This window comes from Phacochoerus africanus, chromosome 7, assembly GCF_016906955.1.
Source record: "Phacochoerus africanus isolate WHEZ1 chromosome 7, ROS_Pafr_v1, whole genome shotgun sequence".
NCBI classification, from domain to species: Eukaryota; Metazoa; Chordata; class Mammalia; order Artiodactyla; family Suidae; genus Phacochoerus; species Phacochoerus africanus.
Genome location: NC_062550.1, coordinates 94837582 through 94851604, shown reverse-complemented (window position 1 = coordinate 94851604; position 14023 = coordinate 94837582). Strand labels below are relative to the sequence as shown.

The following is a 14023-nucleotide window of genomic DNA, read 5'->3' as shown; positions in this document are numbered from 1 at the left end:
ACAGTAACGTGGGATCCTTAACCCACTGAGGGAGGCCAAGGATGGAACTCGTGTCCTCATGGATGCCAGTTGGGTTCATAACCTGCTGCGCCACAGCGGGAACTCCATCATTATAATTTTGAATCACAGAATATTCTCTACCAGGATTCAAGAAGTTGAAGTAAAAAGTAGATTGCTGCTCTGTGATTAAAGTCATGAAGTATGTGTCCAGCAAGACTTGGAAAACTGAGTACCTAGGAAACCATTTTAGGCAACTTGCAAACCATCTTTTTTTGTTTGTTTGTTTGTTTGTTTGTTTTGAATCTCTTTTTTTTTTTTTTTTCCCACTGTACAGCAAGGGGGTCAGGTTATCCTTACATGTATACATTACAATTACATTTTTCCCCCAGCCTTTCTTCTGTTGCAACATGAGTATCTAGACAAAGTTCTCAATGCTATTCAGCAGGATCTCCTTGTAAATCTAGTCTAAGTTGTGTCTGATAAGCCCAAACTCCCCATCCCTCCCACTCCTCCCCTCCCATCAGGCAGCCACAAGTCTTTTCTCCAAATCCATGATTTTCTTTTCTGAGGAGATGTTCATTTGTGCTGGATATTAGATTCCAGTTATAAGTGATATCATATGGTATTTGTCTTTGTCTTTCTGGCTCATTTCACTCAGTATGAGGTTCTCTAGCTCCATCCATGTTGCTGCAAATGGCATTATGTCATTCTTTTTTATGGCTGAGTAGTAGTCCATTGTGTATATATACCACCTCTTCCGAATCCAATCGTCTGTCGATGGACATTTGGGTTGTTTCCATGTCCTGGCTATTGTGAATAGTGCTGCAATGAACATGCGGGTGCACGTGTCTCTTTTAAGTAGAGTTTTGTCCGGATAGATGCCCAAGAGCGGGATTGTGGGGTCATATGGAAGTTCTATGGATAGATTTCTAAGGTATCTCCAAACTGTTCTCCATAGTGGCTGTACCAGTTGACACTCCCACCAACAGTGCAGGAGGGTTCCCTTTTCTCCACAACCCCTGCAGCACTTGTTATTTGTGGATTTATTAATGATGGCCATTCTGACTGGTGTGAGGTGGTATCTCATGGTAGTTTTGATTTGCATTTCTCTTATAACCAGCGATGTTGAGCATTTTTTCATGTGTTTGTTGGCCATCTGTACATCTTCTTTGAAAAAGAAGACCACAGTTACAGGACTTACAGTTCTCGTTTTCAAAACTCCTTCACAGTAATCAAGACAGTGTGGTGCTGGCATTAAGATGAGACATATGGATCAAAGGAATTGAATTTACCAGTCTAGAAAAAAATCTTTACATTTATGCCCAATTGATTTTCAGGAAGAGTGCCAAGACAGTTCAATGGGCAAAGGAAAGTCTTTTCAACAAACTGGATGCCCACAGTCAAAAAAATAAAGTTGAATTCTTACCTTACACCATGTAAAAATATCAACTAAAAATAGATTACAGATCTACGTAGAAAAGTGAAAACTATCAAATTAGAAAAAAACTTAAGGATGAATCTCTGTGATCTTAAGTTAGGCATTGGTTTCTTCAATATGACAAAAAACAAACAAACAAACAAACAAAAACACAAGCACCAAAAGAAAACAGGAAACTGGACTCACCAGAGTTAAAAAGGATGCTATCTAGTGTGTGAAAAAACAACCACAGGATGAGAGAAACTATTTGAAAGCATATATGACTAAGGCTTTATATGCAAAATATACAAAGAATTTTTGGAGTTCCTTGGTGGTGGCCTAGCAGTGGTTCAGGTTATTTCTATGGCTTGGATTCCATTCCTTGTCAGGGAACTTCTGCATGCCATGAGTGTACCCCCTCCCCAAGAAAAATAATTTTTAATAAGTCAATAATGAAAAGACAGTCTGCTATAGACTGAATATTTTTGACTGTCCCCAAAATTCGTATGTTAAATTTTAATGCCCGATGTGATGGTATTTGGAGGTAGGTCTTTTGCTAGGTGATTAGGCCATGAGAGTAGAGCCTTGGGGAATGGAATTAGGGCCTTCATAAAAGAGACCCCAGAGGGCTCCTGTGCTTCACAGTGTGATGCACAGAAGGCAACCTAAAAGCCAGGAATGGGGGGAGTTCCCGTCGTGGCGCAGTGGTTAACGAATCCGACTAGGAACCATGAGGTTTCGGGTTCGGTCCCTGCCCTTGTTCAGTGGATTAACGATCCCTCGTTGCCATGAGCTGTGGTGTAGGTCGCAGACGCGGCTCGGATCCCGAGTGCTGGTGGACACAGCTCTGATTGGACCCCTGGTGTGGGAACCTCCGTACGCCGCAGGAGCGGCCCAAGAAATAGCAAAAAGACACACACACACACACATGCAAAAGCCAGGAATGGGTCCTCACCAAACACTAATTCTGCCAGCACCTTGATCTTAGACTCCCCAGCTTCCAGAATGTGAGAAATAAATTTTTATCATATATAAGCCCCTCAGTCTATGGTATTCTTGTTATAGCAATCTGAACTGACTGAGACATAACCAGATTTTGAAATGGGCACAGGATTTAAACAGACATTTCTTCAAATAAAATACGAATGGCAAATAATCACATGGAAAGATGCTCTACATCATTCATCACTAGGAAAAATGCAAGTGAGGGATTCCTGCTATGGTGCAATGGGTTAAGAATCTGACTGCAGTAGCTCAGGTCACTGTGGAGGCATGGGTTTGATCCCCAGCTGGGTGCAGTGGGTTAAAGGATCCAACACTGCACAGGTCAAAGCTGCAGCTCAGATTCAATTCCTGGCTGGGGAACTTCCATGTGCCGTGGGTACAGCCATAGAAAAGTAAATAAAATGTTTTAAAAATGCAAATAAAACCACAAGATACATTTTGTCTCACATTAAAATGGCCCAAAGGACAGATGATAAATTTGGATGAGGATGGGGAGAAATTGGAACACTTAGACGTTACTCATGAAGATTTAAAACAGTCCACGCATTTTAGAAAATGGTTTGGAAGTTCCTCAAAGTGGTGGTCACGAAGTTACCATGCACTTGTCTGTACCAGTACTAGATCGATATCCAAGAGAAACTAAAACACAAAACCCACTCATGAATGTTCATAGCAGCATTATTTGTTATGACTAAAACGTGGAAACAACCTAAATGTCCATCAACTGGTGAATGGATAATCAAAATGTGGCATTTTCAGGCAATAGAATATTGCTTAGGAATAAAAAAATAAAGTACCGACACATGCTATAATATTAGGCTAAATGAAAGAGCCAGTCACAAAAGTATAATTCCATTTGAAATGTCCTGAATAGGCAAATCCATGGAGGCAGAAAATTGAATAGTAGTAGTTCCCCAATTTGGGAATAAGAAAAGTTCACTAATGCATATGAGCTGGGTTTCTTTGGGGGATTTTGTAAATGTTCTAAAATTGGGCTATAGTGATGGTCATACAACTCTAAATATTCTGAAAACCCTTGAGCTTTGAGACAAGCAAACAAGCAGACCCACTTAGTAGTCAATAACAACAGAAATATAACAAATGCTCGAGAAAGTTTAGACCAGTGCTATAGTATTTTAAACAGCTGAGGAAAAGGCAGAGACTATAATTTAAGGTATAAAGGGTGAAATCATTCTAATCCAGGTCCAAGCATCCAGGGGAGTGTCCAATAAATCTACAATGATGACTGCAAGTTCCTTAATCTGGCAAGGTCCTCCTGAGATGGTAACATCCATCCCTCTGCCTCATAAAATCAAGGCCAGATAAGAAGGTCATTTTCAGTGCTGCTTTTAAAGCCATAGAAAAAAAGGTTCACAGCCACTTTCCATGTGGTCACTGGATCCAAGTGGGATGCTAAGTGGCAGGGGCAAGAAGTTCTCTGAGCCTTTGTAACCATGACGTTGAGGACTCTGATAAGCAGCTCTAGGTAAGAGATGGTGGTAGGACTATAGAGGTCCAGCTAAATGCTTTCAAGGAGAGTGTTCAAGACAGGGAGTGATATCCAGAAGATGCAAGAAAGAAAGAATAAGGCCAATAGTAGGCGGATGGAGAACCTAACAAGGGACAATGAGGATGGAATTGTGACAGCAGAATAAAAGCCTAAGTTTGAGAAGCTTTAATAAGGCTGAAAAGACGCGGGGTAAAAACAAACAAACAAAAACAAAGATTAAAGGGGGAAAAAGAGAACAGAGATTTTTGTTTTTCCTTTTTAACATGGCTACCTCTCTTTACTCCCAAATAATGATAAATATGGAGCCAAACCAGACATTTGGCCCTGCCATATGCTCTCTGCCCCACCAGGAGAAGGAGTTTTTTAAATTGCAATATTCAAAGTGATGAAAAAATATACAGTAGAATTGAGTTAGCAATAGAGTTGTCCAATCCTGGAATAACAGAGGTGAATTATGTACCACTTTCTCATAAGTTAGCTAAGAAATAAATACAAGCTGTTTTCTCCTATCCAATTTATAGTGAATATCAATGGTAAAGATAAGTATACAAATTAAAACAAAAGTTTTATGGTATGGTATAAATATGGCATGTGGTCATATTGGTTATCGACAAAAGCAAGTTTTTTAAAAAAAATTTTCTCTCTGCAGAATTTGATTTAGAGTAAATGGTCTGGGTAGAAATGATATCTATATATATAACAAAATTTCCAATTGTTGATGCAATCATTTTTGATATGAATAAAAACTTGATTAGCAAGAACTCATTTTCACTGAAAATCTTACATGGAAAATAATGATTCTGATGAGAATAATTTCAGCAAAATAAAAGTGAACATTGAAAAATGAGGTATGATTTGAGTGCTAGGTAGGAGTTGATTAAGGAATTAAATTGACTTGTGGGGGAAAAAAAAAAGTCTTCTCAGTACAGATTCCTTTTGTCTGAGTATATGCTTTTCATGTGCTGTGGATCCATTCTGAATATGTGTCTGCTGACACAATAGGACCCTCAGTATCCATTTCAGAGGAAGATTGATTTAGTTACTTTTCTGATAAACAGTGTAAATTCAAGAGAATAAGCAGCCCGTATTCCCTGTACTTGGCATGAGGAGGGAGCAGATGATCTGATAGGTTTTACTGCCTCTAATTTTTGTGACTAATAGAGAGGTTCTGTTTTGAAAGCACCCAGATCTGGCTCCATTCTGGTTTAGCTCAGAACAAGTGTGGAACAAACTGTCCTCTTTCTCAAGAGCCAGGCCCTCAGAACTATCTTAAGGATAATTTCGAAAGGCATAAGCAAACCAAGAATAGTTCAGAGTGGCCATGAAGCTTGCCAAAGGTTTAAATAAAATCAAAGTGGCCTAATTAAATTCAGTCAGGCAGAGGGGCTAACAGAAGTCTTTCAACATTAAGATGAGGGATACTTCTCATTCTCTGCCTTAAGTTTCCCCATGGAGGGACCACCACCGGAGAAAGAGCTCTGTCTGGCCCCTGCCCTCTCTTTCTCTTCTTTATGTGAAAGGTAAACTGAAAGAAGGAACTGGGAATCCTCCTCTTCCCTCCCTTTTCTCACTCTTTGGAAGCCAGTTTTCCCTCAAGGAAGATGCTGTCTGTTCTTCTTTTTGCTATAAAATTTACAGGGACATATACCAGTCCTTACTTCCATGTCAGGAACACTATGCTTTTCCTGCCTTTGCCTGATGAACAGTTTGATAAATGCCCCATTCTGGTGTGTATCGCGTTAGTAAGTCTGTTTGCCGCCTAGGTAAGTCGTTCTTCAATCCAGATCTTTGTCTCAAGTAAAGCGGATATTTCAATGATCCTCGTGATTCCCATGTGTCAGATGGTTTCAGACTCAGGCAGGGAAGAAAGAAATGGTATTTATAGATCAACACACACCCCAAGTTCCAACATACACCCCACTTTTCACTCTTGAGCTCTTTCCTTCTGTGGAAACCTATGAAATGTGTTTATGGTGTGTGGATGTGTATTTGTATGTGTGGGGGAGTGTGTGTTTGTTTTTCTGTTTATTTTTAGGCAAAGGAAATAAATGGTGGAATTGAAGATGCAGTTAGCATTTTGGAGGTCTTGTAGAACTTAAAAGCCACAGGCCTCTTTAAATTTTGAGGACACAAAATTCTAAGGGGAAAGAAAAAAAGAGGGATATGGGAAATGAGAAGAGCCTGAAGCAGGTGGGGCAGGAAACATGTGTTTATTAGCAACAGGCTTGTTTCATGTCGGAAAGACATTTGAAATAAATAGGACATCTTTTAAGATGTAATCTATAGGTGATATAAAATAAACAACATTCCCTTGAATAAATTTTCTCTTAAAATCTCACAGCAGACCCATATATTTTTGTGTGTGGGGAGCTGATCTGATTTGGAAAATCGGTTTGAATCTCATGAGACTTAACTTTTAAATAAAGTGGACATTGTTCATAGTATTATTATTTGGCGAACCAGTTGGTAGAATACGATGTAGGCTGTATCTTCAGACTCTATGGGGTGTATTCAGTAACATAATGGGAAGTATTCTGCCAGAGAAGTGTATGTACTCCAGGGACTCAGTGTCTATATGTGCTTGTCTTCGCTGTCAGCATCAATAAACATCGAAACTTGTCACTGCAATTAAATACAGAAAACAATATAAAACCTTTGAGAAACAAACGGAGAAGCGCTGAAATGAGACAGTGACGTTTCCAGTCTCTGTCTACACAGAGTGGCCCCAGATAAAGTTGTCAAATTGGTGAAGTTTGTCTCTCAGCTTCCTCTTTCTCTGGGTTCCAATCCTTAGGTATTTTATAATCTCAGGCCACTCTTTCGGGACTTTGAACTTGGCCTGTCTTGGCTGAGACAGAAGGAAGAAGGCTTTTCCCCAAATGCTCCAGTCCATTTCGCTGACTGCTACACATCCTTTAAGAATTAGCTGCAAGGTTTCCTTCTCTGAGTCAGAGCACCTGCGCTCTGTTTCTACAAAGCCCTGTGTGTACTCATACAAGGAAGAACAGAAGGGTTGTCTTAGCCCAGAGGATAAACTCTGGGTTTAACCTGTGCATGTAAAGGAACAGCGTAAGCAGAGAGCGCCTTCTCACAGCTCCAGTCACCACAGACACACCTGCCTGCTCTGCCTTTACCAGGTCTCGCCTTGCTCGGTTAATCCATTCCAAGCTGAGAGAAATGGGGAGAGAAAAGCCCTCTATCCATAAGACGAGCATCCCTAGTCACAGAAAACCTTCCCGTTGTTTTAACCTATGTCTAATGCAAAGTTTTGCTGAAATTACTAACAGGTGCAGCACCAATGAACTGTTTTGAATTTTATTGTCAGTGGCATTGTCAACAGGTACTTAACAAATATCCCTAGAGCCCTGCATGTTGCACTTGATGCTAAGAGCTCATCTTATTTCCCCTGAAGAACATTTTAATAACAATGAAATAGCTAAAAACTACACATGAAAGAGGAAAGGCTAGAGAAATGAAATAATCATTGGTCCCTAAGTAGGAACAGAGATCTTTATGACACGTCTATGCTCACAGATTTTTTTTTTTCTTTTTAGGGCCGCACCCACGGCATATGGAGGTTCCCAGGCTAGGGGTTGAATTGGAGCTACAGCTGCCGGCCCACGCCACAGCCATAGCAACTTGGGATCCGAGCCGAATCTGCAACCTATACCACAGCTCACGGCAACGATGGATCCTTAACCCACTGAGCGAGGCCATGGATCAAACCCCTCATCCTCTACTGTGCCACAATGGGAACTCCCTGTTCATAGATCTTTATCTAGACCTATATATATATATGTTTGGCGAACAAGTTGGTAGGATACAATATAGGCCGTATCTATACAACATATATATATGATTTTAGATACATCTAGATATATCTAAAAATCTTATTTGCAAGCAGAAATTGACAGAACATTGTAAATCAGCTATAATAGAAAAATAAAAATCAAAAAAATAAAAAATTAAAAAATAAAAATCTTATTAGAAGCTCTTTCTAGATTTAATATCAGAAGTAGATTATATATTTGATTTTACTGATTAAAGTTAATTGACTGGCATTAAGAATTTTTCTCAAACATGAATTAAATTTCCTAATTCAAAAGTGAGCTCTATGGTTAGAAAGACGGCAACAGTCTTGGATAAAATCCAGACAAGAGCAATAACATTGATTGAGGAATTTAGTGAAGAAATTTTGAGACTAAATCCAAATAGCTAAGGAAAGATATAAGCCTAAACCTATTTTAATTTGCAAGCCCCAAAGTAGTATGGAATTGGTTGATTCATACAAATGAATTCTCCAAAAGGGCTTTAAGATCTTTAGCCTAAATAATAGGAAGTGAGTAAATCCATGACATGGAGAGATCTGAACCACTGCATAGTAAGAGTTTTCCCAAGCAGTATGTTCACACTGAACACAATTTAAATAAAAATTTGACACAAATCATTTTAGGGATACAAGCTAATGATACCACCAGATAACTAAAAAAAACTTCATACCTAATGGGACACATTTGTCTGTTCACTAAGTAGCCTACTGTTTTGTTTAAGGTAGAATCTATTTAAGGACTGTTCAAAGGATGGGAATGATGCCTTAAGATGAGAGTAGGTCATAGAAGACATCACAAGATACAAATGTTTGAGCTGGTTCCTGAAGTGAAGAAAAAGGGGCTAAGAGCAGAGCCTGGAGGGGTGTCCAGAATCATTGGAGAGAAAAATATTTCACACCATGGGAATGAAATGAACAAATGTTTGGAGGTATGAGAGAGCTTGTTTATTGGAGGATTGTAGAAGAGTTAACAAGGGGCTAGATTATAGAACATAAGAGGGAGTATAAAACATCAGAGTCTGAAAAACTACACATCCCACCCTGAAGACTCTGAGTACCCACAGGCCTAAAAATCCCATCGTTAGAGATAGAAATCCTGTGACATCCCTCACCCACAAAATTATACACTATTTAATAGCCGATATTTTCATCTCTGTTCACAATGGGACATTGATCAAAACCTGATGGTAATTCATCATTTGATGAATGATGGACATTCATCAAAACACTGCCTTGGTTATAAAATTACATAAACAAGTTGGAAAGTTGGTGGGTGGGTGGGTGGGTGTGTATCCCAAAAAGGCTGCCTTCCATTTTTACCAAATTATCTTCTCTGTCTACCAAGGGATCAACCTCATTGTAAGCCCCAGTAGTATTCTATCTTTCCCGCAAAAGAATGAGAGGGAAAAGATAAATTTCCAGACATGGTTTTGCACACAAATAGCAGACATAGGTTTCTAAAGGACGATTTGCAACCTGTTAATAGTTTTTAATACACAACAGCTGCAATCCATGAAAGAGATAAATATTCATGGCACAAAGCATTTAGATGTATCAAATGTATATTCATGAACAAATGGCTTCCCCTGCCTTTAATAGTGGCTGCTGTGCAGTCAGTGAAGAATGGACCAAGCTTCTCCTGGCTGCTAACGCTCGGTCTCTATCCTACATCTCTTGACTGCCAGTTCTGCAGTGGTTACAGACAGGACCATACCCATGAAAAAACAAAACAAAATTGTACCCAGAATCACTCCTCACGCATTCCAGATTGGATAGCATCACATATTAACGGCAAATTCTATATGGCTGCCAACTTATTTTTCAGGAAAATGCATTATATATTCAAGCCTTGTGTGGCCATATGTGCGTGGTAATATCCGTGGTTGACCATCCTCTTTCAAAGACGCTTTGTCACAGTACTGCTCTCCCCATGGGCTGGACTAAGAATACTGGAAGGGGAATATGCATTCACTGAATAGCCTTCTCAGGTGATCGTCAGCGTCCAGTTGTCCTGCCCTCAATCAGAGCATTCTGTGCAGCCTGGAAGCAAAAGAATGACGGTGCGAACTCTTCTACAAAAGTCTTTGTTATTCAGTCAGGTTTGGTGGATGGCCTGTGCTTCCAAAAATTGGCATATTGTTTGATAAAAACTGTTGTTTGCTCCATTAATTTCTCCAGGAGAGAGGCAAGAATAGAATCAAGTGAGGAAATGTGCCTTTTGTTGAATAAGAATAAAGAGTCATTATCAGGTTTTAGGGCACTGAACAAAGCCTGCTAAAAATAAAAAAATAAGCATAATAATAATAAAGTGAAAGTATTTAAATTGTATCATGCAAGCAAAGGAGCTTGTCAGCTTCATAGATAGGGTCTCCTAGCTCCCTCTCTCAGTTCTTCCTGGTCAGCTCCCAGCCCTGCTTTGTAGTGTCACAAGAAAATAATTCTGACTCTAACAGAAACACTAGCTTTCCCCCTTTTTCTCTCTTGGCATTTGCTATTGATCCTCTCTAAGAGATGCGCTTTTAAGACCACTATGATAAACTGAAAATATGTTTTGATACCATTCCTTCCTACGTGTCTTTATAAGGATACCTCTTTGTATCTGAATTTTAGATTCCAAAGTTAAATTACACCCAATTCTTCTCAGTAGTTGATACATTATATTGCATCAGAATCTAAGTGGTAACCTACTGTGAAATCTAATAGCTCTTTGTTTTATGGGATTAAGATTTCATATAGTATGACTCACAGACATTGAAAAACTTATGGTCTCGGAGGAGACAGTTTAGGGGGTGGGGGTGTGTGCTTGGGTTATGGGATGGAAATCCTGTGAAATTGGATTGTTATGATCATTATACAACTACAGATGTGATAAATTCATTTGAGTAATAAAAAAATTAAAAAAAAAAAGATTTCATGTAATAACTAGTGAAGAGGAAGCACCTTACTGAATGTGCCAAGTTTCCAGAAATATCAGGAATTGTAGCTGTACTTGGCTAAGATGACATCACACCTTTCTATAAATGATACGGTTCCAGTATTTAAAATATAGTTTCAGTATTTAAAACAAAGCTAACTTTGCCTTGGATTATATTATGAAGATTAAACCTTCTATAAGGAGATGTTTCAGAAATTTCCAAAAATAAATAGAAGAGGCTGTCTATAGAAGGATGAATCCCTGAAGACCACCAGTTACTTCCCTAGATCCCTCCCTCTTCTAATTATACAACTGTATGCATTTCCCCGTCTCAGTGAAGTACTTAGTTATGTGTCAGATTCCTCTCTGTCAACTTTATGCATCCTACTGCTAATGAAGAGCAGTCCATGTTCATTTAATTCCATGCCACAATCGTTGCTTTATCAGAAGTAAAAATAATATAAAAGGCATAGGAATTGATCTCATCTAATTTCTCCATGTATTTGAATTATTTCTTACATGCCTATTATGTGCTGGGACTGTGCCATTTGCTACAGACACAGCATCTTCTCTCAAGATGTGTTTAGTCTAACAGAGAAGCCAAACAAAGTATCCACACAGTGAGAGTGCATTGTAGTAAGTGCTCCAGTGAAGGGAGTATAGGATGTTATGGGATTTGGAGAGTTCGAGACATTCATCTAAGGTCCCACAACAAGAAAGCAATGAAGTCTGGGTTTGATTCATTTTTTCCAGGATCTCAACACTGGGCATACTGCTTATGTGAAATACCAATTTAGCTTGTCCTACCTTACACAAAACAGCTACTTGAGAACAGACAGGAAATTCTCTCCCCGTGCTCTTGGGTAGAATTCGAATCATGTCACAGGTGGCAGATCTTAGCCATGGAGGAGGGAACAGCTGAGAGGAAAATAAGAACTCTCATGACCTGTTGAGGGAGAATCCCATTGTAAAACAGGAATGGCAGAAAGGCTGTGGCTGCAGGTGGGGTCTATTCCTGTTTCTGTGATGTGCTTTAATCTCCTTGGGTCTTGGGACCCGTCTAACTGCCCCCTGCATGAATCCACAGGCTGGAATGGGGTCGCTCCACCGGTTCACTGACCCATGGGGAAACTGTCACCACTGCTCTCTCTGGCTGCACTTGATAGGAAGCTGTTTTCTTGGGGAAGTTGGGATGCTGGCCCAGACCCAGCCTCTCACTGGCTCCATTGCTTTATATTTCCCACTCTCATGCCTGCTGGAGTCCATACTGGAATCCCCGTCCTAGCGCTGCCATTTTCCCCACATTCCACAAGTTGGTGGTTAGAATGTCCATTAATTTTTAGTCTTGTTAACAACCATCAACTATTCATGGCAGAAACTAACAGAAACACCTCACAATGTTTTACCATCATAGCCAACCTCAGAACCGTCCTTCAAAAGTTTGGAGGTGGGAATGACTTCTTCCCATTGCTCAACATTTTCAGAATTAAGAAGAGGGCCAGGAAGGAATGGAAACCAGGGCGTGAAGAGAAATGAGACTAACTATAAGCCAAATACCAGGCTGGGCACTTTCTAATTCTTTACTTCATCAACAACTCAAAATAACCCTTGTGGGCAGGTATTATTGTTTGAGAAAAAAATGAAATTGAGGTTAAATACCATTCCTGAGGTTATGCAGCCAAAATGTGCCAGATGGAAAAGTTAAGTCATGTGCCCCTTTCCACCACTGGTCCTTGGCCCTGAAGACAGAAGTGACCTGACTCCCAAGTTAAAGGAGAAGATGAGTGCAGCCTTTCCATAGAAACTGAAAGGCAGCTTGATGCACCTTTTCTGCTCTAAGTGCATAACAATGATAAACCAAACACAAAAAAAGGAAAAGAAAATAAGTCATGAAACTTCACTGGAAATGTCCTCCTGTAACACAAGGCGTTCAGGGCCTCTGAGTCACAAGTACTGGTAGTACCCCAGAGGGTCTGGAACTAAGCTCCTCTCCCCAGCTCCTGGGAAGACTGTTGCCCATGGTTCCTTGGAGCTATCAGGGAAGCTGGTGACTTGAGGAGAAAAGGGGGGTGGCCTAGACCCAGCCTCCCACTCACTCTGTAACTGGATTTACAACATTCCAGCTATCACCCCAGCACAGGATCCCTTTGTAAGTGCTGGTTCTGGACTGGGAGCTCAGGGGGGCTGTGCCAGGCATCACCTGAGGCAGAGGTGAGCATGGAAAGGAAAAGAAAAACACTGAAATGAGTGGTTTCTGTGATTAGCTCAATGTAATTACCTTACCCTAGCACATAATGGATTGATAGTAAGCAATAGATTAAGAAACTAAAGGCTAACTATTCTGAGTCCTCAAAATCTGTCATAAAGGATTATTAGAACTTGACCTTTTGGGGAGTTCCTGCTGTGGCACAATAGGATTGGCAGCCTCTCCGGAGGTCTGGGAGGCAGATCCGACCCCACATCTGGCACAGTGGGTTAAGGATCCAGCATTGTTGCAGGTGCTGTGAATGTCACAACTGCAGCTCCACTGCAGCCTGGATCTGATTGCTGGTCCAGGAACTCCACATGCCACTAGATGGCCAAAAAACAGAAAAAAAAAAAAAAGAACTTAACCTTTTTGTTATTTGAGAATTTTATACACCTTTCATTTTATACATATGCATATTTATATATTTTGTATACAGCACATACATTATACATGTATGTGTTTTATACATATACATTATATATAAATGTATATATAAATAAATATGTATATACATATAAGTGTGTGTGTATATATGTGTATGTATAAATATATATAATTAGCTAGCCTTAGAGAAATTTTATTTATAATTTGCAATTGAGAAGGTGTAAAGCTACTTAAGGTCACTCATATTGGGAAATTTGCCACTGTAGTTCTTGCAGTCATCTGCAAGTGTAGATGAATATCGTGGTTTTTCATTATTGGACCAGGAGAAATTGGCTCTTGAATTTAGGACAACTTTAAAACTAATGAGAACATTGAAGCTTCTATATCCTGAGCTAGTGTTCATCATGCACATTCTACTGACCTCCATTCAAGCACAGGGATTTTGTGCCAGACAGGTTTTGATGCCTCAGTGCAGTGGAAGCATAACTTTCATGCGTAGGTATATTAGGGTCCCCAGAGAAGCAGGACCAATGGGAGTATAGAGATATACAGAAAGAGATTTATTATGAGGAATTGGTTCATGTGATTATGGAGGCTGAAAAGTCCCATGATTTGCCCTTTGCCAGCTGGAGGCCCAGGAAAGCAGGTGGTGTCCTTCCAACCCAGTTCCAAAGGCCCAAGAACCAGGAGCACTAATGTCCAAGGACAGGAGAAGA

The 14023-nt window shown here is 39.9% G+C and overlaps 1 long non-coding RNA gene across 1 annotated transcript; it reads right to left on the bottom strand.

The window, feature by feature from the left end:
• Positions 1 to 8683: 8683 nt before the first annotated feature.
• On the bottom strand, positions 8684 to 13013 carry LOC125131551 (uncharacterized). The gene is made up of 2 exons (XR_007135968.1): positions 11483 to 13013; positions 8684 to 9976 (listed from the first exon to the last, which is right to left on the bottom strand). It is a non-coding gene; the product is annotated as an uncharacterized LOC125131551 (long non-coding RNA).
• Between the last annotated feature and the right edge of the window lie 1010 nt (positions 13014 to 14023).